The sequence below is a fragment of the Sus scrofa genome, chromosome 1 (assembly GCF_000003025.6).
Source record: "Sus scrofa isolate TJ Tabasco breed Duroc chromosome 1, Sscrofa11.1, whole genome shotgun sequence".
NCBI classification, from domain to species: domain Eukaryota; kingdom Metazoa; phylum Chordata; class Mammalia; order Artiodactyla; family Suidae; genus Sus; species Sus scrofa.
Genome location: NC_010443.5, coordinates 40,018,865 through 40,046,833, shown reverse-complemented (window position 1 = coordinate 40,046,833; position 27,969 = coordinate 40,018,865). Strand labels below are relative to the sequence as shown.

Below are 27,969 nucleotides of genomic sequence, written 5' to 3'. Positions count from 1 at the left end.
CATTTCAGCTAACAATAGGAAGTGAGTTATTATTTGCATCAACATGAAAAAATTGCAAAACCAATTTATTTTATTTTATTTATTTATTTATTTTTTTGTCTTTTTGCTATTTCTTGGGCCGTCCCCGCGGCATATGGAGGTTCCCAGGCTAGGGGTCGAATCGGAGCTGTAGCCGCAGGCTTACACCAGAGCCACAGCAACGCGGGATCCGAGCCGCATCTGCAACCTACACCACAGCTCACGGCAACGCCGGATCGTTAACCCACTGAGCAAGGGCAGGGACCGAACCCGCAGCCTCATGGTTCCTAGTTGGATTCGTTAACCACTGCGCCACGACGGGAACTCCGCAAAACCAATTTTTAAATGAAAGAAGCAAACTAAAGAGAATTTAAAAGTAGGGTATACACACAACAATTTTATATACGAGAGCAATGCCGTATATGGAAAAAAATTGCATACATGCAACATTTTATAAAATGTTATAAAATATGATAAATTTTATGATAAAACCTGCTTGAGAATGATAAAGCCAAAGAGTCAGAATGGCACTAACCTCCAGAGAGAAGGAAGGGGAATTTTATTGGGAAGATAACATAGGAGGCTTCAGTTATTCAATAATGTTTTATTTTTAAAGCCACATTGTAGCTTTGTATAGTTATATCATTGCATATGCTTTTTGTATGTCTGAAATATGTTATTACAGAATTGACTACCTAAATCACATAAAGTAAAACAAAATATTTGTAAAAAAATTCACCTAATATTTGTAAAGAAATATTCATCTGGTATTTAAATGAAAAAACCATTTAAGTACAAAAGACAGAAATAAAAATGTCTGATAGACCTGACTCTTAAAATGTAAATTTTTGAGATACTGCAATGGTGAATATATATCATTATACATTTGTCCAAGCCCTTAAAATGTACAACACTAAGAGTGACCCCAATATAAACTATGATCTTTAGGTGATTATGACGTGTCACTATAGGCTCATAAATTCTAACAAATGTACCACTGTGGTGGGGGACATTGATAATGGGAGAGATCATTCAGTTGTGGGGAAGGAGGTATATCTACCCCTTCTGCACAATTTTACTGTGAATCTACAACTACTCTAGGGAGTTCCCGTTGTGGTGCAGTGGAAACAAATCCAACTAGGATCCATGAGGATGTGGGTTCAATCCCTGGCCTCGCACAGTGGGTGTGGGCTAAGGATCTGGTGTGCCATGAGCTGTCGTGTGGTTCACAGACATGGCCTGGATCTCGAGTTGTGGTGGCTGTGGTATTGGTGGGCAGCTGCAACTCTGCTTTGACCCCTAGCTTGAAAAACTCCGTATGTCACAGATGCAGCCCTAAAAAGCAAAAGCAAAAAAAAAAAAAAAAACCAACCAAACCACGCAGAGAGAGAGAGAGGAGAAATGATGTACTGATGAGAAATCAACAAACGCTGTTTGAGTTAGAAGGAAATGTTGATAGAAACAATGAAAGCCAGGAAGATTGATTTCTACTTCAAATGTGAGTGAAATGAGACTGGGGAGCTATGGACAAAAATAGTCAAGGTTGAACCAAGACATTTTTAGAGGACTTGGCAAAGGAGTTAGCATGAATTTTGATGCTTCAGGCTGGTAAGAGTGCTACTTAACATGAAAGGAAAAAAAGGTAATAGTTTATTTTTGCTTTGCCCCCTTAATATCTTTTTAGAATCTTGAATTCTACTTGTTCAAAATGGAACTCATCAATTTCCCACAAAAAAAATATACCTCTGGGCTTATCTATTACTATTAATTATAACACTGTTCTTCTATTTACCTAGATGCCAAACTGGTACCTTTGTTTTTTCCATTTCCAACATTCAATTTTTTGCCTAGTTTCCCTTTGTCTAATCTATTCTTTCTTCCCATTTCCAAGGTCACTACCCTAATCTTCTTGCCTTCTTGGTCTCTGTTGCTTCTTGCCTTGGCTCTCAGAGCCTGTCAGCTCTGCCCACAATGTATATGATGAGGTAATCTTCTGGTGGCCAGATCTCATCACATCCCTCTACTTGTTCAAGTAATTTCTGTGACTCCTCATTACTTCAGAATAAAGTAAGGAGTTAGAGGCTGCCATAATATAGCTTCAGTGTACTTTCTCAGGTCTATTTCCAATTACTTCCTTATAGTCTTATATTCTAATCAGATTGGACTTTTCACTGATGCACTGACATAAATCATGCTTTTTCCATCTCCCCATCTCTGCATTTGTGTTTTCTCTGCATGGAATAGCCTTCCTTTCCTTCTCTAGCCCACACAATCTATTCTTCAAGACTTATCTTCAAATCCTTCTCTGAAGATCTTCCTGGTACATCAGATTCCTTGGAGTTGTTTTCTCATTTGAATTCTCTTTATATTATTTTATGTCACTTCCTTTATCTTTTCTTAGAAGAATATATGAATTACTTCCATTTCTTATACTAGATTATAACCTTTTCTAGGGGGTTATAACTCACCCTTATGACTCCTCACAAGAGATTAGGCACTCAGTAAATATTTCTTCAATTGAATGAGCATTAATTAATAATTGGTAACAAAGCAAAGTATTATTTACAAAAATACAATGCATTATTTAAACATTCATTCATTCATTCAAATTTTAAAATGTAAGATGTTCTATTTCCTAATTAAAAAAGTACTATACAACAAAATAAGAGTTATCTTCTGGTACTTTTTCATGACTCGAGATCAGATTGTAAACAATATTATTCCTTAAAATAACCTAGCAGCCTCTCCATGGTTTAGCTTGAGTAAATCTGAAGGGTTCTAACAAAAGTAGCCACATCAAATAAATGATACAAATTAAACACTACCAAATGTTTCTCATTTCGAGATATTCAGGTGCAAAGACATTGTATAGAGACAGATGATGCAGTTAGTCTTGTTCTGGAATTATCAAAGATTGGTGTTAAAGTGAAATTGAAATATTTCTTCTAATATTTAATGTATAAAAATATTTTCAGTGAACTTATACTGAAATTATTTAACAACTATTTTACATGTGGCCAGTTTTACTAGTTCACTATATTAAGGCTTTTCAATTTGTTTTCCATCTGAAAAATAGAGTATTCTATGTGAAAGCAATTAAATTCAACCACTTAAATTATTTGCTTAAAGGTTCTTCTATAAGTGCTGAAGTAGTTCAAGTGGAGTATAAACAGGGAAAAGCATGTTCCTTCTATATTAAATTGTGGATTACAGATAACAAATCTTAAGAAATTGAAACCTGGTTGACGCTGATGGGAAATTGGGAGTTCTAGAAAAATGACTTTATGTGAAATGATATTGTTTTCATTTCTTCTATTAAATGGAAATAATGTTAAGCCTATTGCCATTAGTATGTTACTCAGTAACTGAATTAGAAATATATTTCTTCTATATCACAATTTTATTTATTCTCTTCTTCTTATTTAAAAAATAATTGGAGTTCCCGTCGTGGCGCAGTGGTTAACGAATCCGACTAGGAACCATGAGGTTGCGGGTTCGGTCCCTGCCCTTGCTCAGTGGGTTAATGATCCGGCGTTGCCGTGAGCTGTGGTGTGGGTTGCAGACGCGGCTCAGATCCCTCATTGCTGTGGCTCTGGCGTAGGCCAGGGGCTACAGCTCCAATTCTACCCCTAGCCTGGGAACCTCCATGTGCCGCGGGAGCGGCCCAAAGAAATAGCAAAAAAAAAAATTATCTTTTTCGTTAACCTGTTAAGAAGTGAGCCATTTGCCTGGGCAGGGATTGCCCAGCTTCACCGTGTTAGTTAGGTCTCCCTGAGCACCCAGCTTTTCATGTTGCTGAAACATTTGGGACTGGAATTTTCCTGAGTCATATCTGCATGCACCATACACTATAAGCAGCAGACTACTATTTAGTCTGGTATCTTTTCGGTTCCTGGCACACCAACATTTTTTTTCTTTTTCCTTTCTTTCTTTTTTCTTTCTTTTTTTTTTTTAGGCTGAATCTGTTTTAGTGAGACTACAGTGGAAAAAATTAATTGGGTAAGTCAAAGAGTAAGGTTTATTTTTACTGAATGTTGTGCTCAATATCTTGTCTGACACCACCTGTGGTAAATCTGCTTTTTCACTTCCTCTAGAAAACACAATCTAAACTGATAGAGAAGCAAACATTATCATCAATTTCTGTTGTCTTGGCTACCCTAGGTGTATGGCACCGATTCTATATCACAGCCTGCCAATTGACCAGAATCCTCCATCAATTTCAGGCTCAAGGTACAACCTGGGTCACACTAAAACCAAAGACCTTTGGAGATTGCAGAGCCGGGATATCAACTCAGTCCTCAAATAGCCCTAGTAATTTTGTGGAAATAAAAATTTAACTACTACATCACACTGTGATTTGGAAGAACTGAACCGTTATAATCCTATCACAATTTTTCTATATAGAATAGTTTCTAGGATTAAAGCAGTTTCTTGGTATTGAAACTGAAGATCTCCTGGGAAATGCAGATTTCTGTTTAGGGAATTTCTTCCCCCCATCAGTCATCTCAGAGTTGTTTTTATTATAACATTTATTTTACAGTGGAAGATTTTCTTTTCTTCTTAACTTATGATTGCTAGTTATTATCAAAACTAGGCAATGTTGAGCATGAAAAACTGAACAGAAAAGAAGTAATGCAAATTCTTTAGTCAGAGAGCCCCCTCAAAGGACTTTAGATTTGGTAAGGACTTTGAAACAAGCCTAAGTTAAATTTAAATAACTCTCCATATAAATGTTGAAAAACAATTACCAAATCTTTAAAATTTCAAGAACAAGATTAAAGATTTAAAAGAAATTCATTTTGTCTTTTACACAAACTTAATCCTCCTTTTAATGTGTTTTATTCTTGTAATTCTGTGATTTACCCATGTGCATTTGCCTTTATGGTATTTTTTTGTTTTTCTTCCCTATTATATCTTAATCTCTTTTGTGGGCAGGGACCATTGCAAATCCTTAATTGTGACAGATGTCTCTGACTACTGAGTAAATATTAGTTGATTGAGCCATGAGGATATGTTTTCATGATTGCCATCTTCCTATACATAGGAATCATTGTTTTTGTTCTAGAATTCTAACTTGATGGACGAGAGTGGTCTGTGTGTGGAATGGGTAGTAATTGGAGGTGTGGAATATGACATCATTCTGAATTTTTAAAATGTGCCTTTCTTTCACATATATATGAAACATATATATACATATACACATATATGCATATATTCATGCATATACATATATATATATATATATATGAATATAAGTGTATGCTGAACCATGAACCATACATTGTTCATAGTGGTTGCATATATATATATATATATATATATATATATATATATATATATTCCCTGCCTCCCTTGAGGGCAGAGACTGTCTTTTACCACTATGAACCACACAATTTATGGTTCACAGTACACAACAGTTGCTAAAAAATTTGTGCCTCTTGATGATGGATGAGAGGACTCTGTAGTCTCCATAGAACTGATACAATAACAGTTAACATCCTGATCAAAGTGTTGAAGTCCTAGATTCATCTATGTCATCCTTGGGCCTTAATGTGTCTCCCTAGAAGCCAGAAGATGTTCTTCACCAAGCAGAACTTATCAGTCACACCACTGGGCTTCTCTTAACTGTCTCCTTTTGCCATGAAAGAGCAGAAGAGAATGTAAAAGAAAAAAGCAGATGTGGTTATTCTTTTTTTTTTTTTTTTTTTTTTTTTTTTTTGTCTTTTGTTGTTGTTGCTGCTGTTGTTGCTATTTCTTGGGCCGCTCCCGCGGCATATGGAGGTTCCCAGACTAGGGGTCTAATCGGAGCTGTAGCCACCGGCCTACGCCAGAGCCACAGCAACGCGGGATCCGAGCCGCGTCTGCAACCTACACCACAGCTCACGGCAACGCCGGATCGTTAACCCACTGAGCAAGGGCAGGGACCGAACCCGCAACCTTATGGTTCCTAGTCGGATTCGTTAACCACTGCGCCACGATGGGAACTCCAGATGTGGTTATTCTTTAACAACCCACCCTCATCCAGATAAGAATGACTGGGAATGGTTTCAAAGATCAAAAGATGATTTTACATGATAATATGCTATTAAATAATTCTCAATAAAAACTGTTTTTTTTTTTTTTCAAAAGCTATAAATATGTCTTTCAAAGAGGCTGAAGCTACGAATGATGTTACCTGTTGGAGGAGTGAAACAGATACATGACCACTGTCTTTTCTAACACATGTTTTTGGGATGATAGCTGCTTTCTTTGTGGCTATTGATGGTGTTTGTAGAAGGTACACTTCTTCTGTACTGCTTTTTTTTTTTTTTGTCTTTTTGCTATTTTCTTTGGGCCACTCCCGCGGCATATGGAGGTTCCCAGGCTAGGGGTCAAATCGGAACTGTAGCCACTGGCCTATGCCAGGGCCACAGCAACGCGGGATCCGAGCCATGTCTGCAACCTACACCACAGCTCACGGCAACGCCGGATCGTTAACCCACTGAGCAAGGGTTAACCCACTGAGCAAGGGCAGGGACCGAACCCGCAACCTCATGGTTCCTAGTCGGATTCGTTAACCACTGCGCCACGACGGGAACTCCTGTACTGCTTCTGATAAAGGAACCATATTAGTATGTTACTATATAGAAACCTCTTGAAGTAGAGGCTGGAATATAGGCTCCACAAGGTCAAGGATTTTTGTTTGTTTTGTACTTAGGTATCCTAAGACTTAAAACAATACTTAGCACATAGTAGTCACAAAGGAAACTGTTACTGAATGAAAGATTATAAATATGGACACATTGTTCTTGCATATTTTTTGGCTATGCAAGTCGTGTTTTGTTTTCCTGATTTCATAATCATCTACTGAGTATTGATTAATGCTAACTAATATGAAGAGAAAAACAATATAGAACAGTCTTGGCAATCAAAACAGAAAAGCACTTCTGTCATTAATGTTTTATTTCTTTTCCTTTTTGCTATTTCTCTCAAATAGTTTGATTATATGGGATGCTATTGGACTTCATTGCATAATACACTGTAGAAATCAAACAAACTAAGCTTTGGTGAAGATTTTTTGAAGAAAATTAATAAAGCATGTAATAATTTTATTTAAAAATATATTTCAGAAACGTTTTATTACTAGCCTTAAAACAGAAATGTTAATAGCATCTTCTACAATATTCAGATAGAAAATGGTGAAATAGGCATGTCAAAGCACTTCTATGGAAAGACTGACATGTTCTTAATAGTAATATTCAATTATTCTTAGAACTGAGAATTTTTATTCTAATAATGACATACCAATATGACACATATTAAAGATCAGACTCATAATTCATCTTGCAGAATACAATTTTTCACAAATGATTCTCTGAAATATCTCTTCAGCAATTTTCTTTGCTTACCAGGTTATTCCATTGAATCTTTGCTGCTTTTACTTTAAGATGCTACCTTAGCACTATACCTCTTCCTACCATTCACTTAAAAAAAGTACACACTCTCACACACATATATGTCATTCTGCAGTTATAATCCTAGTATGTTTAATTTTCTTCTAGGCATAAATACCAATTCTAATGGGCAGCATTAATCATAATGATGATAATAATAATTATTATAATCCATTCCAAATTACTTATTTTCATCAACAGACAAATTTACTTTTTTTTTTTTTTGGACCTTTTTTTTGCCTTTTCTAGGGTCACTCCCACGGCATATGGAGGTTCCCAGGCTAGGGGTCAAATCGGAGCTGTAGCCACCGACCTACACCAGAGTCACAGCAATGCGGGATCCGAGCCGTGTCTGCGATCCACACCACAGCTCACGGCAACGCCGGATCCTTAACCCACTGAGCAAGGCCAAAGATCGAACCCGCAACCTCATGGTTCCTAGTCAGATTCCTTAAGCACTGTGCCACGACGGGAACCCCCTTTTTATCCATTTGGGGGAGGAATGAGAGAAATAGGTGAGGGAGAGTAAGAGGTAAAAACATCCAGTTATAAAATAAATGAGTCATAGGTATGATATGTATAGTGTAGAAAATATAGTCAATAATATTGTAATTTTTTTGTGTGATGGTAGATGGTAACTACACTTACTGTGGTGGTCTTTTTGTAATGTTTAAAAATATTGAATCACCACGTTGCACACCAGGAACTAAGAGTGTTGTAGGTCATTTTACTTTAAACAAGCAAACTGAGAGAAAAAGAGATCAGATTTTTGGTTACCAGAGGTAGTGGCTGTGGGGAGGGGAAATTGGATGAAGGTAATCAAAATGTACTAACTTCCAGTTATAAGATAAATAAGTACTAGGGACACAATGTACAACATGATAAATATAATTAACACTGCTGTATGTTACATGTTCAAGTTGTTAAGAGAGTAAATCCTAAGCATTCTCATCACAAGAAAAAAATATTTTTTTCTTTTCTCATATTTTGTATCTGCACGTGATGATGATTGCTCACTAGACCTATTGTAGTAATTATTTCATGATGTACATATGTCAAATCACCATGCCATACACCTGAAAATTACGGTGCTGTATGTCAATTATATTGACAGTTACACAAAATTGGAAGGAAAAAATGTCCTAGACTTAAATTTAAGTAATTTTTCTTGACTTCAGAGGTAAAGGGTTCCTTAGGATCCTCTGAGACAAATGAAAATGGAGCAGAAAGACCAACTATTAGCCTTATCAAACTTTCACTTGGATGAGAGACTAGGATGTTTCAATTGGGTGGAGAGCTGCAGTTAATATGTGGTGTCTTTGCAGTTTGGGAGAGTCTAACTTGGGAAATCAGAAAGGAATAATGGGAGGTCTTAAATACCTACTATTTTCCTGGTGGTCTGACACCGTGTCCCCCTCTTTTGAAATGTTTGAATATACTGGATCTGACACAAAGGGGCGTGCCAGATAGGTTAAAACCTTTCTTAACTCTTCCATAGCCAGTAAAATATCTTTTGTTAGAGGATCTTTTGAAAGATGATGAAATGATAGATAAGAGGGCAGTCCTACTGAAGAGATCTAAGAAGCTCTGCTATCACCACTCCTGCCCCTGCTATCACCACATTAGGTTAAATTCTTGCTTTGAACTACCTGTGCTACCTTTACGTGGCTACTAGAGATGAGCTTTTGGATGGTGACTATACAATGCTGGGCCCAGCATTAGACTTGGAAGAGATAGAGATAGATGATTTGAGTGGTGATTTAAATCTTGTGTATGAGGAACCACTTAACATACAATGTATATACAGAACTAAGGCTGAATGAACTCAGTCTTATCTATAAGATATTATATATCATTAATGACTGTGAGGGAGGCAAATGGCTACTTAAAGTATAGGTTGACAGTTAAGTATAACAGAAGATCTAATTAAAATGCTTAGAGCCCAATCAGAAAAAATACATATATATACTGAGAATGAGAAGACTGTAAGAATGTTTACAAGTATTAGATTTTAGGGCAGTATCCCCATCTTATTGCTACATATTTCATCAAATAAGTACCATTTTTTTTCTTATCTCATGGGAGATCAAATGCATAAGTTAAATTAAAATTTATATCTACAAACCAGAGGTTAAATGTCAGTACATTTGGAAATTATAATAAACCCTAGATTAACTGAACTATGAGTAGAATTCTAACCAGGTGTTTTATTTTTGCATAAATGAATGCAATAAATAAAAGAATGGAAGCAAGCTAGAGGCCTGTGAAACACTGATTAAAGATCTAGTGGATTTTTTTTGGGGGGGGCTACATTCCACATTTAGAAGAAAGGTACAAAAATATTGAGTAAAAATATCTCCTATCTTAGATATTATTAGCTTTTATATCATAGATATTTAAGTATACTTGAAAGCAAACAGAACCAAAAAATGTTAAATTATAATCTATCATATTATGTATTCACGGTCAAAAGAGTGGCCTTGGTTTATTAAGAAAGGACTTAAAAATGGAAGGTTGAGATTAGGTGTGAGCTATCCAATGAACTTACCATTGGTCTAAAATATTAAATTCATTAAATAACTTACTTGCAAGGTATAATAATCAATGGGAGAGTATTTATCCAGTGCAATGAGGTAAGATATATAAAGAGCAGCAGGTGGTCTACTGAATAATTGAACACCTTTCAACTTGACGCGGCTTTCCCTGGACTGACCTATCTGGGATATCTTTATCTGCTACTTTTCAACACACAAAAAACTAGAAGCCTAATAACTGCCTCAGTTATTGGGTTAAAGATGAAAGGGGCCACAGATTAATTTCCTCCCTCTCTCACAGCTTAAAAAAAGTTAAGTCTACAGAAGTAAAATTAAATTACATAAGTAAAGTCAGTCCCCTCCTTACGGCAGGTTCTCCATCTGAAGATTCACTCACTGTGGTTGGTTGAATCCATGAAAGTGGAACTGTGGGTAGAGTGTGCTGACTGTGCCATATCATTTTATTTTATTTTATTTTTTTGAGGTTGCTTTTCCAGAACTGCTTTTATATTTCATTTTTTATGATGATTTTTATTTTTTCCACTATAGCTACATCATTTTATAAAAGGTACTAGAGCATCCCTGGATTTGGATATTCACATGGGGCAGTGATAGTGGTGGTGGGGAGGTGTACTGGGACCAATCATGCTGAGTCCTTGCAAAATGTATATAACTTTTTCTCACTCTGGGCTTTTCTTTGCTTTAAATAAAGACTACGTGCTCAAATTAATTTGGTTTTGAGATTTGAGAACTTTGAAATATTTCCAAAGGAAGATGAACTCTTCTGAATAGGGATCACATTTTGTCATATTTATGTCCCTAGCAATTAACAGAATGCCAAGTGCATGATAAATGTCCTCTGAACTGGATGAAAGTTTACCAAATTGATACGTGACCAAGGCTTAGTGAAATCATGTTTTGAAATCATCTACTCAGATGATTTCAATTTTCCACTTTGGGTGGGTGAGTTTCAACTATCTAAATTGAAAGTAAACTGACCTATTAAACCAAGAATGGCATTGTCAAACAGGAACTTTCTTATGTCCTGGTTTGGTGTCTCATTATTTGTGTTGTAATTACTAAATGCTGTCTTGATATTGTCATATGTTTCCTTCATTTTAATATAACTACACTTTCTATAACTTATTTCTGACTGTCAGTGGCCTGATAATTCACTATTATAAATTATGTTGTCAAATGTGTTTTGATTCATTTTTTTTTGTGTCCTTCCATAGAACTTTTGCCTTTCAAGCTGCTATAACTTCAAAGAAGCCTTAAATAAATGAAGAGATGTACAGGCTCAGTGCTAAAGGAGAGGCATCTTAACAACCTGGATAAAAATGGTTATATTTTTCTTTTTGGTCTTTAACAGGTATCACATTCCTAAGTCTCTTCTTGAGGAAGCCTTTCCCCCATACTTTCTCCTTCTTAACCCCTTATTCATTCAGCATGTGTACAAATTATATACATACAGTTGAAATTGTAGCAGATGAGAGGACTTGGATTTAGCAGAACAATCCAGCAGATGGGCCTTGGGACAGAATTTGAGGAGATGTGAATCTACAGAACACAGAGAACAGCCCCCAGAACTCCAAGTCTCAGCCCTGGCTACTGGCTCTTCAGGGCAGTTATGGCTTTAGCACCACAGGAAACAGCTAAGTACCTGTTAGAACAAATCTCCCTGTGCCTCCACTGCAAGGGGTGGAGGTAGGGGGGTTAACTTCACTTCAGATTTTGTTGTTTGCAGATAAAGGTGTACCAAGCAGCCGCTTTATTCAGACAGATAAAGCAAACTAAATAAATGATAAGGGTTTATCTTTTGTACTCTTTCTCTTTTTTCTTTCTTTTCTGGAAAACACACATTTTGTAGCCTAGATACATTTATTTAATTGATACCTATCTGTTTACACATTGCTTTGTTTCCTGGTATGGTTTTTTGTTAAGTTCTTATGGAGATAGTATAGATTGTATATATGCCTTGTTTATGCTTATTGAATGAGAGAATAAATGAAGAACAGAAATATGCCATGCATATTTCTCAGAATCAGGAAAAAAGGAGGGGGGGATATTTAGACATATACTTAGGAGGATAGAGTGGAGTATACAAAATACTAAATTATTGGTAAGGATGAGTGGTGTCTAATTAAAACATTTGTCTTACTGAGCTCTGGGCCTTGTTGTAGCAGATATGATCTCTTAAAATGCAGCCCAATGTAGGAAGAAGAGCTTCATGAAGAGCTATTTTACATCAAGGATGATTCACAGAGAAACTTTGTGAGGTTTCTTTGCAGGAAGTTTTATAGCATAGAGGTTAAGATCGCTGGTTTCGTGCTTAGTCATGCCGAAGTGAAGTCTTGAAACCTGATTCCACCACTTAAAGGCTGTAAGATATTGGGTAAGTTTTATTTAACCTATCCCTGCCTCTTTTGTTAAAGGCAATAACACTGCATACCTCACAGATTGTTTTGTTAAAGGCAATAACACCGCATACCTCAGAGATTGTTTTAAGGAGGCGGTGAATAAGGTATTGAAAGAAAAGCGCTTAGCTTAGCAGGGCTCAGTAAACTAGAGTTACATCCCCTCCCTCCCCGGAGTGGAAGTTTATAAACTTAGGCAAACAGCAAAATGATAGACTTTTATCAGTTCTACAGGACAGAGTATAGATTTTAGCTCTTTAGTTAATTTGATGGATACAGACACAAACGATATGATAGTTTAACCCCCAAGGTAAGGTTTTCAGGTTTTAGGTAAGAGGAGGACAATTAGACATTTTTCTTGGTTTAGCTGGGCTAGGGAGAAAGGAAGAGTCAGAACTTGGTCAGGGAGATGCTGGAGATAATGATGACAGTGGGGTGATGGTGAGTGTGATGTTTTCCCCCAGGGTTGTCCTCTGCTCACAGATGATTACGGATGTCTGTTGACAAGGACTGGCAGAGAAAATAGATTGAAGAAGGTAAAATCATAGAGAGGATCTGCCAGTGGTAAACTACTGCATGGCAGTGTGGTTACTTTAGAACTGCCCCTTCCTGGAGTTCCCACTGTGGCTCAGTGGGTTAAGACCCTGACATAGTATTCATGAGGATGCAAGTTCGATCCCTGACCACACCCAGTGGGTTAAGGATTCAGGGTTGCTGCAAGCTGTTCCATAGGTCACAGATGCGGCTCATATCCAGTGTTGCTGTGGCTGTGGTGCAGGTTTCAGCTGCAGCTCTGAATCAACCCCTAGTCCCGGGAACTTCCATATGCCACAGGTGTGGTCGGAAAAAAAAAAAAAAAACAACTGCTCCTTTCCCTCATGAGTGTATCTATTATGAGCTTTACTTAAAACAACAACAAAGCAAGGATCTCATCCATATGGGAGGATTAAGGTTTATCCATTTCTTTATTTTCTTTTTAGAGTTGCACCTGTGGTATATGGAAGTTCCCGGGCTAGGGGTCAAATTGGAGCTGCAGCTTCCCACACACACACATATCCTCTCCCTGTGCCCCACCTCCCCACATACACAGTTGTTATCAGGTTAGAAAACTTTCTAGGACTGTATGCTTTTCGAATAACTGAAGGGCTACTGGAAATTATTGCCTGTCATTACTGTTTTTCACAGTGACTTCCACTGTTTCCTTTACTAGAAACAAAAAAAATCCATTCACCATTCTTTGTAAAATAACTCTGTAGATTAGAATGTATTCAAAATGAAATGTCAAGATGGTAGTTGGAATCAAAGTCAAGAACTCAGTATTCTGTTTCTGGTCTTAATAGATTGAATGTTTGTATTTGGCAAAAAGAACTTTATTTTCATAATACCAATTGTTTTCTGGATACCTAACCAGAAGATTTTGGCCATGGAGATATGTAACTTTATCAAGCATTAAGAAATCAAAATTTTTCAAAAATTAAAAAAAAATTAAACCATAACTTTGTTCTTACAAGTTTTATTCAGATTTTAGCCAAGAGGATTTACATTTTTCCTGTATATTACACTTTATCTAACAGAATGACACCAAACCAAATTTAAGCATCTTCTGGGGTTCCTGTCATGGCTCAGTGGTAATAAACCTGACTAGTATCCATGAGGATTCAGGTTTGATCCCTGAACTCGCTCAGTGGTTTAAGGATCCAGCACTGCTGTCAGCTGTGGTGTAGTTCACAGATGAAGCTCGGATCCGGCATTGCTGTGGTGTAGGTCGGCAGCTGCAGCTCCAATTCGACCCCTAACTTGGGAACTTACATATGCTGCAGGTGCGGTACTAAAAAGACAAAAAAAAAAATTAAGCATCTTTCAATTACTGCAGAAATATAACACTTCAGATAAAAGTTTGGTTCAAAAAACTGATCATCTGGAGTTCCCGTCGTGGTGCAGTGGAAACGAATCTGACTAGGAACCATGAGGTTTCGGGTTTGATCCCTAGCCTCGCTCAGTGGGTTAAGGATCCAGCGTTGCCATGAGCTGTGGTGTAATTACAGCTTGGATTGGACTCCTAGCCTGGAGACCTCCATATGCCGTGGGTTCGGCCCTAAAAAGACAAAAAACAAACAAACAAAATTGATCATCTGTACAGAAGGTTTTAAAAAGCAAAGTGAACGATGTATCTATTAATATGCTTAACTAGCAGTCTATACATTAGGTCGCAAATGCTGATTTACTTTGTAGTCTGTTTTGTTTACATTTTTGCTTTAATTTCCAAGAGGTGAAGAGCCAAATGTTTAATCTTAGTAAATCCAGGCAAGGTGGGTGATTTATTTATTTCATTCCCTTTTATATATGCATTTTTTAACAAATGTAACTTAATTTCATTTTATTTAATGGTCTTTTATAATAAATTCTTTTTGGAAGCTGGCAGGATATCAGTTATATAGAATGAATAATGAGTTCTGCAATTAGTTATTACAAACTACCTTTAAATGTAGGAGGGAGTGGTCTAAAAGAGGAGAACTAACTAACCTCTAGCCCTTCGTGATACAATTTTCTATTATTATATTTGGGGTTTTTGAATAACTGTATCTAACTTTTGTTTTAAGTTAGAAGCTTGAGTAAATTTTGGACATTGCTAATCATTGAAAGAATCATGAAGGAGTTGCAAGTTTAATACTGTAACATTGTATAGTCATACTTCAGAATCAAGGATCTGGGACACATTTGCAGGAAAGAAATATCCTTGCTTTCTTGAATGGTTTTTCAGAGCACTTTACTCACCCACTGGAAACTTTGCCTATAAGTTGTATTTGTCATCAAAGAAATCAGATTTGCTTCAACACTAGGATTATTGTGCAATGACAAGAGATATGAACTTCCTTAGAGTAAAATAAGTACAGTTTATTTAGAGTAAAACCTTGAGTTTAACAACTGAGTTTTAAGGATGAAGGTGGTAAGTAGCAGTGCTGCTTCTTCTTTGTTTTTATTTGGTCACACCCACGGCATGTGGAAGTTCCTGGCCCAGGAATTGAACCGTGACACAGCAGTGATCTGAGCTGCTGCAGTGATAATGCCAGATCCTTAACCTACTGTGCTGCAAGGGAACTCTATTAATGGTGATTTTATCAGCTAATTTCCAGAGCAAGACTTGGAATTGGCTCCTTTATTGATAATGAATAATTTACAGAAAACACAATCGTTAAGGTACTCCAAAGGAATATAGATAGAATTTCAATATAATCCTAGTTAAGACTGTTCTTGTTTGAATCCAACATTAAAAACCATTCTTAATTTTAGAGAGGAATGCCTACATCTGTTACCGTTTTACATGAAAAGTTGTCAGGGACAGAGCTGAGACTAGAACTGTGTCCTTCACTAAATTCTCCAGGTAAGTTTTCCTCGGAGCAAAATGTAGGTAAACAGAATTTACCCCCTTTATTAAAGATTTATTTCATTCAATCCAAAACATTTATAGAAAGTGCACTGTGTGTCGTGAACTATTACTAATGATTTTGTGGAAAAGGACTTACACGAAAAACAAAATAAAAACAAAAACTGAAAAGCTAAAACAAATTACTAAATGGACTTCTGCTTCAGGTCAAGATGGAGTAATAGGAACCAGATGTACCCTCCTTCCTGAAACAACTATAAAGCAGGCCAAATACATGGGACAAGGTTTTTCAGACATTGAAGTCAGGCACCACAGGATGGTGATCTCTGAGAAAGACAAAACCCAGAAGGTAAACACTGTGACTGCCTCAGCTCAGTGTCTAAAAGAGAGTTTCCAGGTGCTAGTGCAGGGCAGGGGAACTCATGCTAAACCTGGTCATCACCTAGAGTTAAAGAAATGGATCTGACTATCTGGGGAGTCAGGGCACCTAGAAGCTGCAGGGCACAATTCCTGGGCAGAGAGAAATTCACAGAGAAATCTCCTGAAATCTCCAGAAGATCCCCTCAAGTCTTCAGCTGGGTTAAATCAGTGTACCTATGTAAGGAAATAAGAAGCACTTGAATAAGCACAAAGACCAATCACCAAAGCTTACACAGAGCTGAGAGTTGTTCATGTTCCTAGGCTGAGGTTTTAGCTATAAATCAAGAGATACAGGTAGACTCAAAAACTTAGTGGGTAGCCTCAAAAGGAAAAAGACCAAAAACAAATGAACAGAGCATCAGTGATCTGTGGGACAACTTCAAGCAGATAAGCAGATGAGTTATTTGGATTCCTCAAGAAGGGGTAGATAAAAAATTATTTGAAGAAATGAGTGGAGTTCCTGTCGTGGCTCAGTGGTTAACAAACTCAACTAGCAACCATGAAGACTCCAGTTCGATCCCTGGCCTTGCCATCCATCTTTAATTCCTTCAGTGATGTTAGAGTTTGCCCCCAAATCAAAAAAGACCTACTCATTCTATAAGACATATTAGCATTCATTATATTTATCCACAGTTATTGAGTAATTCAGGACCATAGTAAATATCTACCACGCACAATATAATAGATCATGAAAATATTACTGGAGTTCTGATAAAATATATATCTTCTATTATATGAAAAGAAAATCCTAGAGACACCAAGATCCCCTATGTTAGAAGTCATGAGTTAATTTTTTAATTAAGATGATCATCTTAAAGCTCTCATCTCCGATTTTATGAATCTATACACAGAAGCAATTCATATAAAACTATAAAAAATATTTTTAACTATTTCTTATATATGTTGTTAAAAATAAAGCTTATTTGGGTGAATAAATTACCATGTACTAAGATAGGAGGGAAGGGGGCAGGGCACAACCCTTCAAGAATGACACAGCCAGTTTAGAAAAACTGGATACTACAAAAACTAGTTAGAACTCATTAGGCCCAAGGTGGCAAAAGATTCACTGCCAGTAGACCTGAGCCTCATTGTACGCTCACTGTTATACATTAGTGTGCTAAACAGCATACCCACAGGTGCCATGACTGCTTGGAGGCCAACCATAAGTGGCCAACAAGTGAGTAGTGGCCCAATTCTTGGAACTCCCCACCCTTTCCCCAAAACAGTTGGAATAAATCTGCCACTCGTTAGCATGTAAAATTACTCAGCTCCTAAAAACTAACTGCTCCATATTTTGAGGTCACTCCCACCTTCTGAGACAGCCCTCATTCTGCCTTTGGAATGTGAACCTCTGCTTTCATTTTACTTTATGGCTCGCTCTTGAATTCCTTCCTGTGCAACCCAAGGACCCTGACTTGCCATCCCAGGGACTCACTCAGGACCTGGAACACGACCATCCTCTCGTGCTCCATTTTCCTGAGACGTCTTTTTAAAGGAAGAGGGAGAGGGTGGTCTTCCCTTCCCCACTTTTCCCTTGATTATAAAAATGTAGGTCACTTAGGTCTCAAGACAGAGCCCTCTTGCCTGCCCACATGTATCCTCCACAAGCATCCCGTATTAATAAATATATTTCTTACCTATTACTTTGCCTCTTGCTGAACTTCTGTGGCGAGACATAAAGAACCTGAGCTTCATTAAGTCCTGTGCAGTCTCAGTTGGAAGATTGTGGTTCAAGTTCCGTCTGAGCTGTGTGGTTTCAAAACTGGTGAATCACAAAAATATTTTTGTTAAGTTTTATATTTCTTTAATTTCTTTTGATGCTTTTGCCAAGTGCTAGGGTCATTATATTGAACAGAAGAGGGAGAATGGTTGGTATTTCTATGTGTTAATTATGTAATTATGATTGAGTAGGAAGGTGAGAATTTACTTATACATTCATGTGAAAATAGTTACTAAATGCCTACCCTGGGCCAAACACCTTGTGGATACTATACCAGTGGATAGCTAGTCAGCAATTTAAAAAATTGATCCTAAACATTTCAGAATTGCCTTTTATTGGAAGAAATTAGAAAGTACTATTATGGAATGTAAGAGCTTCATGTTAAGAAACAGTATAATTAGGAGGATTAATACACATGAAAGATTTAAAAAGCATGCCAAAATCTTGAGAATAATATTTTCTTTTAATTAAAATTGCTGCACTCCTCAAACTCATGATAGAAAGGATATAAAACTTGGATATCGACTTGGCATATATTTGAAGGAATTGCTCAGGGATGGAAAAAATCATCAATAGATATCTGGAAGTAGATTATTTGTGAACCAGAGTTTGAAAAAAATTAAGTAATATTGCTTAAGAGTGGAAGTAGTAAAAATAAACATATTTGTCTGCACCAATTATGAATATTGGAATGAGGAGGTCATAAGGAGTGCTATGTTGATTAATTTATTGGGAAGACAGGATTTGTACTGGAAAATGATAACTAAAGAGAGATGGAGATGGTGGCTAAAGTGTTCTAAATGTTGGGCTGAGGAGTTTGAATTTAATAAGGAAGCAAATTCAGGGATCTGGGAGAATTTTAGAGCAGGACAATCCATTAGTCCTTTACTTTCCCTTCAGACAAAACTGACTTTACTGAAGTTACACACTATTAGTAGCACTGCCACTTGGGATTAGAACCCAAGATTTCTGTTTTTAATGTTCTTTTCATATACCCCTACTACTCTTCAAAACAATGCCCCATTGACCAGGAATAGGAGAGATGCATGAATACAATGATACTCTAAAATACTTTCTTAGGAAATTCATACTTTAAATACTAAAATGAAAGTAGTCTCTTCCTCTTCCTCTGCCTTTCACTCCACAGCCTCTGAGCTCTGGAAAGTCAACTGTGCCCCAATCTTTTCACCGTCCAACCTTGGTGGATGTAGGTCTACTGTATCACAACAGGAGTGGGATCACCAGCTGGCAGCTCAGTCTCCACCCCCTTCTGCCATCGGCCACTGTGTTACCCAGGTTTGATCTCAGGGCAGTTTCCTTAGAGGCCACTGAAAGAGGGATGCTCCTCTAATGGGCTCCAAATCTCAGTGTAGTTATGCCGCTGCCCCACTACCACAGTTTGAGCTCCTTTCATTGTCAGTACTCAGAAAAGAATGGATAGAACCTTTAATGGAATGGGTGGTTCCTATGCTGTCATAAGAAGGGAGAAAGGACCAATGGCTGTGATGCTGTTAAAGGACAGTCCCATTTGGCTCTGGCTACTCAGCTGTTTCTCAGAGTGCCTGTCAGCTGGAGAACAAAGACAGTACAGTTAGCACAGTAACACTGTTTCAAGATTTCTTTCTCCCTGCTCTGAGGGCTTTTAAGATTGTCCTCTATAAGGCATGCCCTAGGAAGCTAGCTTGGTCTCTGCCACAGGCACACAAGATCACTCCTCCAGCCCCTCCAAAGCTCATGCTAATGGGGAAAGGTGACATGTGGTCATCTTGTAAGCTTTTCTTTCATATCAGGGAACCACCTATGTCCTCTGGGATGGGGGAGTGGCTGAAGAGGAGGAGTGGAGAAACCCATTTCCTTAATTCCCTGAAACAAGACTTGGCACTATCCCAGGTATACAAACCCTCTCCCAGTCCCAGTTTGTCCCTAAGGACAGGAAGCTACCTCCAAGCATGTAAAATCTCTTTGTGCAGCGTCAGTCTTCCAGATTTTATATGTATTAAATATCATGGCTGGAAAGAAACACTGGTAAGCTTCATACTATTATAACTCTCTTGGTTTGCCAAATAGAGCTGAAAAGCTATCAAATGCCAGTATCATCCAGCCTGGCTAATTCCTGTGGCCTCAGCCAAACCCACTGTAGTGGACTGAATGCTGGTCTCCAAAAAGGTATGTCCAAGTCCTAACCCCACAACCTGTGAATGCAACATTAATTGCTAATAGAGTTTTTAAAGAGATAATTGAGGTAAGTCACTCCAGATGAGATGATCCTGGATGAACCAGGTGGAACCTGATCCAAAAAGGGTAGTAGAGAAGAAACAGAGGATCTGTGAGGATGGAGGCAAAGACTGAAGTTGCACAGTAACAACCAAGAAACACCAAAGATTACCTAGAGCCACCAAGAGCTAAAGATGGAAAACAGGATTCTCCTTGAAAGCCTTCAGAAGGAGTATTGCCCTGCCAACACCTTGATTCTGAACTTCTGGTTTCCAGAACTATGAGAATAAATTCACGCAGGCTCAAGTCACAAAATCTAATGGTAATTGGTTATGGAGAAACCTAGCCAACTAATACACTAGTCTACAGAGACATGGAGGGGGCTGATGGAACTGCTGTTGGCCTCTCCTGACCAGTCTCAGCTAACCTGGCCCTGAAGAGAGGGAACCTACATGTCATTGAGATCTAGCAGCCACACTCCTTCTCCCACCATTCTCCGTCTCCCGTTGAAACATAATCCTCTGCATTTAACCCTTCCCATTGCTTCACCTACATTCCCATTTCTCCACTTCTTCCAAATAGGAGCTGCTATATAATTTTCAAGTCCCAATGCAAAATGCAAATGTGGGGTCCCTTGTTTAAAAATTATTAAGGAGTTCCCATTGTGGCTCAGCTGGTTAAGAACCTGATTAGTATCCATGAGGATGCAGGTTCCATCCCTGGCCTTGATCAGTGAGTTAAGGATCTGACATTGCCTCAAGCTGCAGTGTAGGTCGCGGATGTGGCTCGGATCCAGTGTTCCTGTGGCTGTGGTATAGACCAGCATCTGCAGCTCTGATTAGACCCCTAGCCTGGGAATTTTCATATGACACAGGTGCAGTCCTAAAAAAGCAAAAAAAAAAAAAATATATATACATATATATATATATATATATATATATATATTAAGAAGTTCAAGACTGGGGCAGCAGAGCATTAAGACAAGCACAGAGTTTCTTAGAAATAGAGCACTGTCCGATATACAGGCTGCACAGCCATAAAGCTAGTGCTGCCTCCTAAATCTATCCTTTCCGACCTTGCAGAATCTTTGTTCAATAATGAAAAATCTTTCCACCTTCATATGCTATTTGCACAATGCTTCCTCCACTTTCTTGCTTTAGGTAAAAATCAGCTTTCTTCTAAGAATAATTTCCTCTGGATCTCCCTTCAATGTAGACTGCTCATTATCTCACACCCTAGGACCATGAGAGGCAGCACTGGCATCCTTGTAGCTCCCCAGCATTGCGTTTGACCTGTGAACCACATATTGTTACACTTAGACTCTTGTTTCCTGGATGTACACCTTCTGTCCCAATTCTGCCCAGTCATCCACTCAGTTCCTGATCATTCCATAACAGACACGGAAGCCTTTGGTATGTAATTCATTCCTTATCTACCTCACAGCATCACCGCTGGTGGCTTTAAGGTCCATGTGATAGCCTCTCTAATACCTTAGTTTCTAAATGCTAGATCTTCATTCTATAAATAAAGAACAGCTAGCCACAGAGACAGCTCTTCCATAACCCTGCCATTATTCTACTACTAACACTTTCAAAAAACTCTCACCTCCTGACTACAACTTATTTTTTATCTCTCATTTTTTAAAATCTCTCTTATTTGACTGAGATTTGTACTTCTTTGTCTTCTTTTTCTCTCTCCTTTTATGTCTTCACTTATTTTCCAATGTAGTCTTAAGTCAACCTCATAGCTCTGTCCTTCAACAATTCTCTTAAAAATAACATCGAAGCTCTCGCCTTTTCTTTCCATCAAATCACTTGGCAAAACCCTAAGTGGGATTAATTAAACTTTCTACATTTAGAGTCATAAATTTTACAGAAATTCACACAATTGTGTGGAACTACTGGTATCACCAATTCCTTCACTCAAAGGTTTTTTTTTTTCAGTTATAGTCAGATTCTTGCTACCATTCCCAACAGCAGCTACTGCAAACCTTCAGACTCTTTACCTGACTCCATTATCTTGATTATTTTCCTAGTAGAAAGGAGAAGCTATCACAAATCTTCAGTCTACTAATAGACAAAAGCAATCTACAGTGCTGTCTTAAGTCATTATTTTGTCTTAGTTGAAGAAAATGAGGTTATATTTATTCATTTAAAATTGCTTATTAAGCAGCTACGGAGGGAATTGTTTTCATGGAGCATACATCCAAGGCAGTTCTGAGATTTCAAATATATAACTTAAAAGTGCATCAGTAATGGCTAATGATTTTATCAAATTTGCCCCAAAATACAGGTTTTATAAGACAAATTTTGTGAGTGTGAGGACAGTAGCAGAATTATAAAAACCCAATCACTGCAGTGTAACTCGTAAATCCAAACATTTTAGCATCTCTCTTTATCACAGGCTCTCTAAAATGAATAGGACTTAGAATAATTTGTCTTAAATAATAATAATATTATAGTCTATTAAACAATACTTTTTTTTTTTTTGTTCTTTTTTCTCAGGGCTGCACCTGTGGCATATGGAGGTTCCCAGGCTAGGGGTCTACTCCGAGCTGTAGCTGCTGGCCTATGCCACAGCCACAGCAATGCAGGATCCAGGCCATGTCTGTGACCTACACCGCAGCTCAGGGCAACGCCAGATCCTTAACCCACTTAGCGAGGCCAGGGATCGAACCTGCAACCTCATGGTTCCTAGACGGATTCGTTTCCACTGCGCCACGATGGAAACTCCACAATAAAATATTCCGACATTACACAAAGGTATAAATAAGTCTCAATCTCTTTAATTACTATTTTATGACCACACAAATCACCTTGCTTTTAGAAAACAAAATGCACCAGTGTTGGCATTTAGAAAAATTACAAGTTTTACTAACAGGGTATAATTTAAAGACTGTCAACCAACCTTAAAGGCAGGAAGATTTGAGCTCAACAACTGACTTGGAGTCTTCCTAGATATTTTATTTTCTTTAAATTATTTAACCTTGCTGAGCCTCAGTTTATTTGTCTGAAAACAGATGATTATTATTACATTGTGGGGGCAGGAATATTAAATAATTTAGAAAGCTCGACGGTAGCATCATTGGCAGATACATTAAATATTTTCATATCTTACATAGCTTTTGATTATGAAAATATTGGAAGTAGTCAATGTGAAGTGGCAGATGTCCTAAGCTTGGGTAGGAAGCCGGAGTCCCGTATCCGTGAACATATTGGTGTTAAGAAGCCCTTAGACACTGATAATGTCCTTCAGGAAACCAGAGGAGATCTCAGGACTTCTGTGAGGAGAAACCACCTTCTCAAGAAGCAGAGAAGGGCACCTTCATTTTATGAGCGGTACCACCATCCATCTACTACGCTTTCTAAAGGACGCAACGAGACCTTAACAGTATGTACTTCATTTTCCTTAAAGTGAAACTTGATAAACACTGATTTCTGCTTTTCTTGTCCCCAGGTTGTCTACATCGCACGTGGTTTCTCAATCTGTTAAAACAATCAGTTAACAAACACGAAGACCCACATTCCGGGTGCTGATAAAAAAAAAACCACGCACATTCCTACCTTCTCCATACAACCACGATTAACGTGGAGCACAAAGGCTCGAGGGCACGCACGAATGGGTCCGGGACTACAGAGGGAGCCTTCACAAACTGGGAAGGGAAGTGAAATTCCCTCAGTCACACCAATTAAATTCTTAACAGACCCTTAACAGCTACTCAGAGGAACTGAGAGTGGTAGGCGAGCAGGACACGGGTTTTAGGTTGCTCACCGAAGATTAACTGTCTGCTAACACGCACGCAGGAGAAAGAGTGCGGTCCAGGACTCCAGGGCTGAAGAGACACCGTCGCAGCTGCCGGGCAGCGCAGAGAGCGAGACCCCGGCGGGGGAACAGCGCTCGACGCTCGGGGGCGGGCCTCTGCGGCCGCTCTCCCCGCCCCCGATGTCGCCGCCACCCCCTGGCTGCGCACCAGCTGGGCAGCTCAGACGCGGCCGCATCCTCGTGGACGGTAGAGGCGGCAGCGAGCTAGAGCCCGAGTCACAGCTCGCCGCCGCGGAGAGGCCAGGCGAGCCCGAGCGCGCGGGGATCCGGCCCAGGGTCGGCGGGCAGCTCTGCGCGTGGCGGGTAAGTACGTGTTGAGGAGGCGGCGGGAGGGGGGGGGGGCGGTCACTGGTGCGAAGGTGGAGGGGAAGGACTTGGGCAGTCTGGGGAAACTGAGCGAGCGAAGATGTGGTTAAGTGCAACTTTCCTATTTTCCGCCCAGTCCGCAGGAGCTTGTGGGGCGGGGGACGGAATTCAGAGCAAGTGCCTCTTTTTGCCAGCGACCACATCATTTAACGTGCAGAGGTACTTGCCGCCTGGAAGGGGGCCGCTCAGATCAACAGGCATAACCAGGGAGGTCTGGTCACCTCATTTTGCCCAGCCTGCCCTGAAAGTGGACATTGGTGACCTCCTCTCTTAAGTTGCTGAGGCTTCGCCTCTCCCACCGGCAGTGCCACGTCGTTTCCCACCGGCTGCTCGTTCCCAGCTCAGGAAGCCGCTCGAGGCCTCGGGGTCAGCCGAGACCCGTGTTCTAGCCGGATCTGCCCGCGTCGAACTGTGTGGCTTTAGCCAAATCACTTTACATCACTAGTTACCGTCCATTCTTTGAGGAAACATGGGCATGATGAGATGGGGCGAAATCAAGGGTTGCCTACAGCTATCGGATTTCCACAGAGCCTAGGACCCGGGCTGGCAGCCTGGGAGGGAGGCGAGCGCAGTGTGCTCCCAGGTGCTCAGGAGATGGGCTGCGTGGGTCCTGATGGCAGATACTGCAGCAACCCGTGGGGGGAAGGTCCTGATAGTGCCATCTGGGGGAGATGACCCTGATTTATCAGCTGCCCGGAATGGCAAAACCCTGACGAGTGGGCTGAGACCGACGGGCCCATTCCATCATTGTAGAGCTCATGCCAAGGAACGCATCCGAACAAGGTTTCTTTGGAAGAGAGCTTGGTACAAGTGTGGCACACAGGAAACACTAAAAAAACAAAACCCTCCAAACTGCAGGTAGTATTATTAATCGGTGTCTGTGCAAGATTATAGAGATTCTTTATCAGTAGAGATGTTGATTTAAACATTCACTTCGAAAAACAAAAAAACTAAAACACTCATATTGGTTTGGACACTGAAAAAGTATTGGGTTAGAACTGCTCTGAGATTTCATTTCTCTGTGCGTACATGCACATTCAAAATCCACCCATTTTACTTCTTCACAAGATGACTTTCTTCTTATTAATATTACTACACACACAAAAATTCCTCCTGGGATTTAATATTCAGAAAGCTCACAATTTGGATTATTAAAATGAGATCTGATGGTGGTAAAGCTCACAGGAAGTTCTGTAATGGAGTTGGTTCTGGATCAAAGTTAGACCAGAATTTTGAAAACCTTCGCTTTTTTTTTTTCCTGTTAGTATGTCAGGTGCTGGTCAATACTCCTGTAATGATGTTATCTTAAGGGAGTTCATTTTCTAAAATAATGTTTTAGAAGATCAACTGATTTAATTTTGAAGTAAAGTATATGTTGGAAAAAATTGCAAAAAGTTTTTAGAAATTAACTTTTTAGTCTTATCTTGACCACAGCTTTCTTCAACAAAAGTCTAATGGAATACCTATGCAGGATATTTCAGATTTCATTTTTGTTAACTAATTTTTTCTCCTTTTTAGTCAATTTTAAACTAGAAATTGGAGTGTTAGAAATTTATCCCTTTCAATGATTTTTAAGGAAATTTTACCAAGTTGTAAAACATCACCATAGTTGAGTTTTAGAACATTTTCATCACCCCAATAAGATCCCTCAAGCCCATTAATAGTTAAGCTCTGTTCTCATCCCCAGCTTCAGACAACCACTAATCTACTTTCAGTCTCTATAGATTTGCCTTCTGTGGACATTTTACATAAATGGAATCATAAAATATGTGGTATTTTGTTTACGGCTTCTTTCACTTCTACTGTTTTGAGATTCACCTACATTGTAGTATGTGTCAGTATTCCATTCCTTATTATTGTTGAAGTTTTCCATCAGTATTTCATTCCTTATTATTGTTGAATGTGGATATACCACATTTTGTCTATCCATTCACCAGTGGATGGACATTTGGGTTGTTTTCAGTTTGAGCCTGCTGTGAATCATGATGCTAAGAATATTCACATGCGAGTGTTTGTGAATACATATCTTTTAATTTCTCGTGGGTAAATGTTTAGCAGTGCAGTTGCTGGGTTGCATGCTAAACATATGTCTAACTTTTTAAGAGCATTATAGAATGAATTTTATGTAGAAGTTACGTATTTACTACATGTAGAACATTCTGGAGAAGCAAATGTTTCTTATAGATTATTTATGATTTGATGTATATGTAGAGAGAAGGTTGGAGAAGAAACACTGCTTCCTTTTATACTTAGAGATCAAATACAGCAAATAAACTTGAAAAGAGTATATTTCTCATAAATAAAATATTTCTGAAGACTTTTTTTTGGGAGCAGTTTTAGATTCACAGCAAAATTAAAAGGAAGGTACAGAAGATTTCCAATATACCCCTTGCCCCCACACATGCAGAGCCTTTCCTATTATCATTATCACTCAGAGTGGTACATTTGCTATAATGGATGAACCTACATTGACACATCATAATCACCCAAATTCCATAGTTTACCTTAGGGTTCACTCTCAATGTTGTACATTCTATGGCTTTGGACAAATATATAATGACATGTATCCATCATTATAATATCATAGGAGGTATTTTCACTGCTCTGAATATCCTCTGTTCTCTGCCTATTTATCTCTACCCCCAATGTATTTTTTAATGCCAAATAAGAGTAAATCAAGCTTAATTATGACTAAATTTCCTTCAGTCTCCATTGAGAATGATAAATAAAGCAATTTGGAAATTGTATTTTAAGATGTTGATGAGACTCAGACCTGAATGGCTTGGTGGTAAATTCAATGATTTCCCATTCCTTTAACACAAAATTTTAATTGAGTAAGAAAAAAATCATCCCTTTCAGAATATAGAAAAGATACCCTATAAATCATATAATGAAGTAATATTCTGTAGCTATGATGCCACATAATTCTTTTAAGTACTAATTAACTATATATATTTTATTATTAGATGTAGAGATCTAAGGCCTAAGTTTAAGTGATTTACATGTGCAAAATTATGTGCTAGAGATAAACCCAGGGCTCCTATCTTCTTGTTTAATAACTGCTGTCGGAGTCCCCTGGTGACCTAGCAGTTAAGGATCCAGCATTGTCACGGCTGTGGCTTGTGTCACTGCTGAAGTGTGGGTTTGATCCTTGGACTTCTACATGCTGGGGGCACAGCTAAAAAACAAACAAGCCTGATGGGAGGGGGAGGGAGTGGGAGGGATGGGGAGCTTGGGCTTATCAGACACAACTTAGAATAGATTTACAAGGAGATCCTGCTGAATAGCATTGAGAACTTTGTCTAGATACTCATGTTGCAACAGAAGAAAGGGTGGGGGAAAAATGTAATTGTAATGTATACATGTAAGGATAACCTGACCCCCTTGCTGTACAGTGGGAAAATAAAAAAAATTATTAAAACAAACAAACAAACAAGAAAACCAAAGTGGGGGAAAAACCCTTCTGTTGTTAGTATATGCTCTTCTGAATCCTGTTGGTCTCAGTAATTTTTATATTAATATACTCTACTTTTTATGTCATTATCAGTTTGTAACATTGCATAAAGAGAATATTTGAACATATCCAGAAAACCAAAAGTGGTTATTATTTTTTATTTTTTTTTGGAAGTATGTTCGACCC

General features: G+C 38.5%; 1 protein-coding gene and 1 long non-coding RNA gene across 7 annotated transcripts in view; one reads left to right on the top strand and one right to left on the bottom strand.

Moving 5' to 3' along the window:
• Positions 1 to 24,034, bottom strand: part of LOC102157594 — a 66,891-nt gene extending 42,857 nt beyond the window's left edge. The window contains exons 1-3 of one of the 2 annotated variants that reach the window (XR_300709.3): positions 23,913 to 24,034; positions 17,845 to 17,969; positions 15,542 to 16,381 (exon numbers count right to left, since the gene is read on the bottom strand). This is a non-coding gene — a long non-coding RNA (uncharacterized LOC102157594). Of the gene's footprint in view, positions 1 to 15,541; positions 16,382 to 17,844; positions 17,970 to 23,912 lie in introns of those variants that run through there. The other variant, XR_002343051.1, reaches the window with a different exon arrangement.
• The window catches only part of PKIB (cAMP-dependent protein kinase inhibitor beta), a 109,219-nt gene continuing 105,112 nt past the window's right edge, over positions 23,863 to 27,969 (top strand). For 2 of the 5 annotated variants that reach the window (XM_021088819.1, XM_021088778.1), the window contains exon 1: positions 24,130 to 24,266. The gene's annotated coding sequence lies outside the window, so the exon portion shown is untranslated. Of the gene's footprint in view, positions 24,267 to 27,969 lie in introns of all 5 variants that reach the window. The other 3 variants (XM_021088793.1, XM_021088787.1, XM_021088801.1) reach the window with 3 other exon arrangements.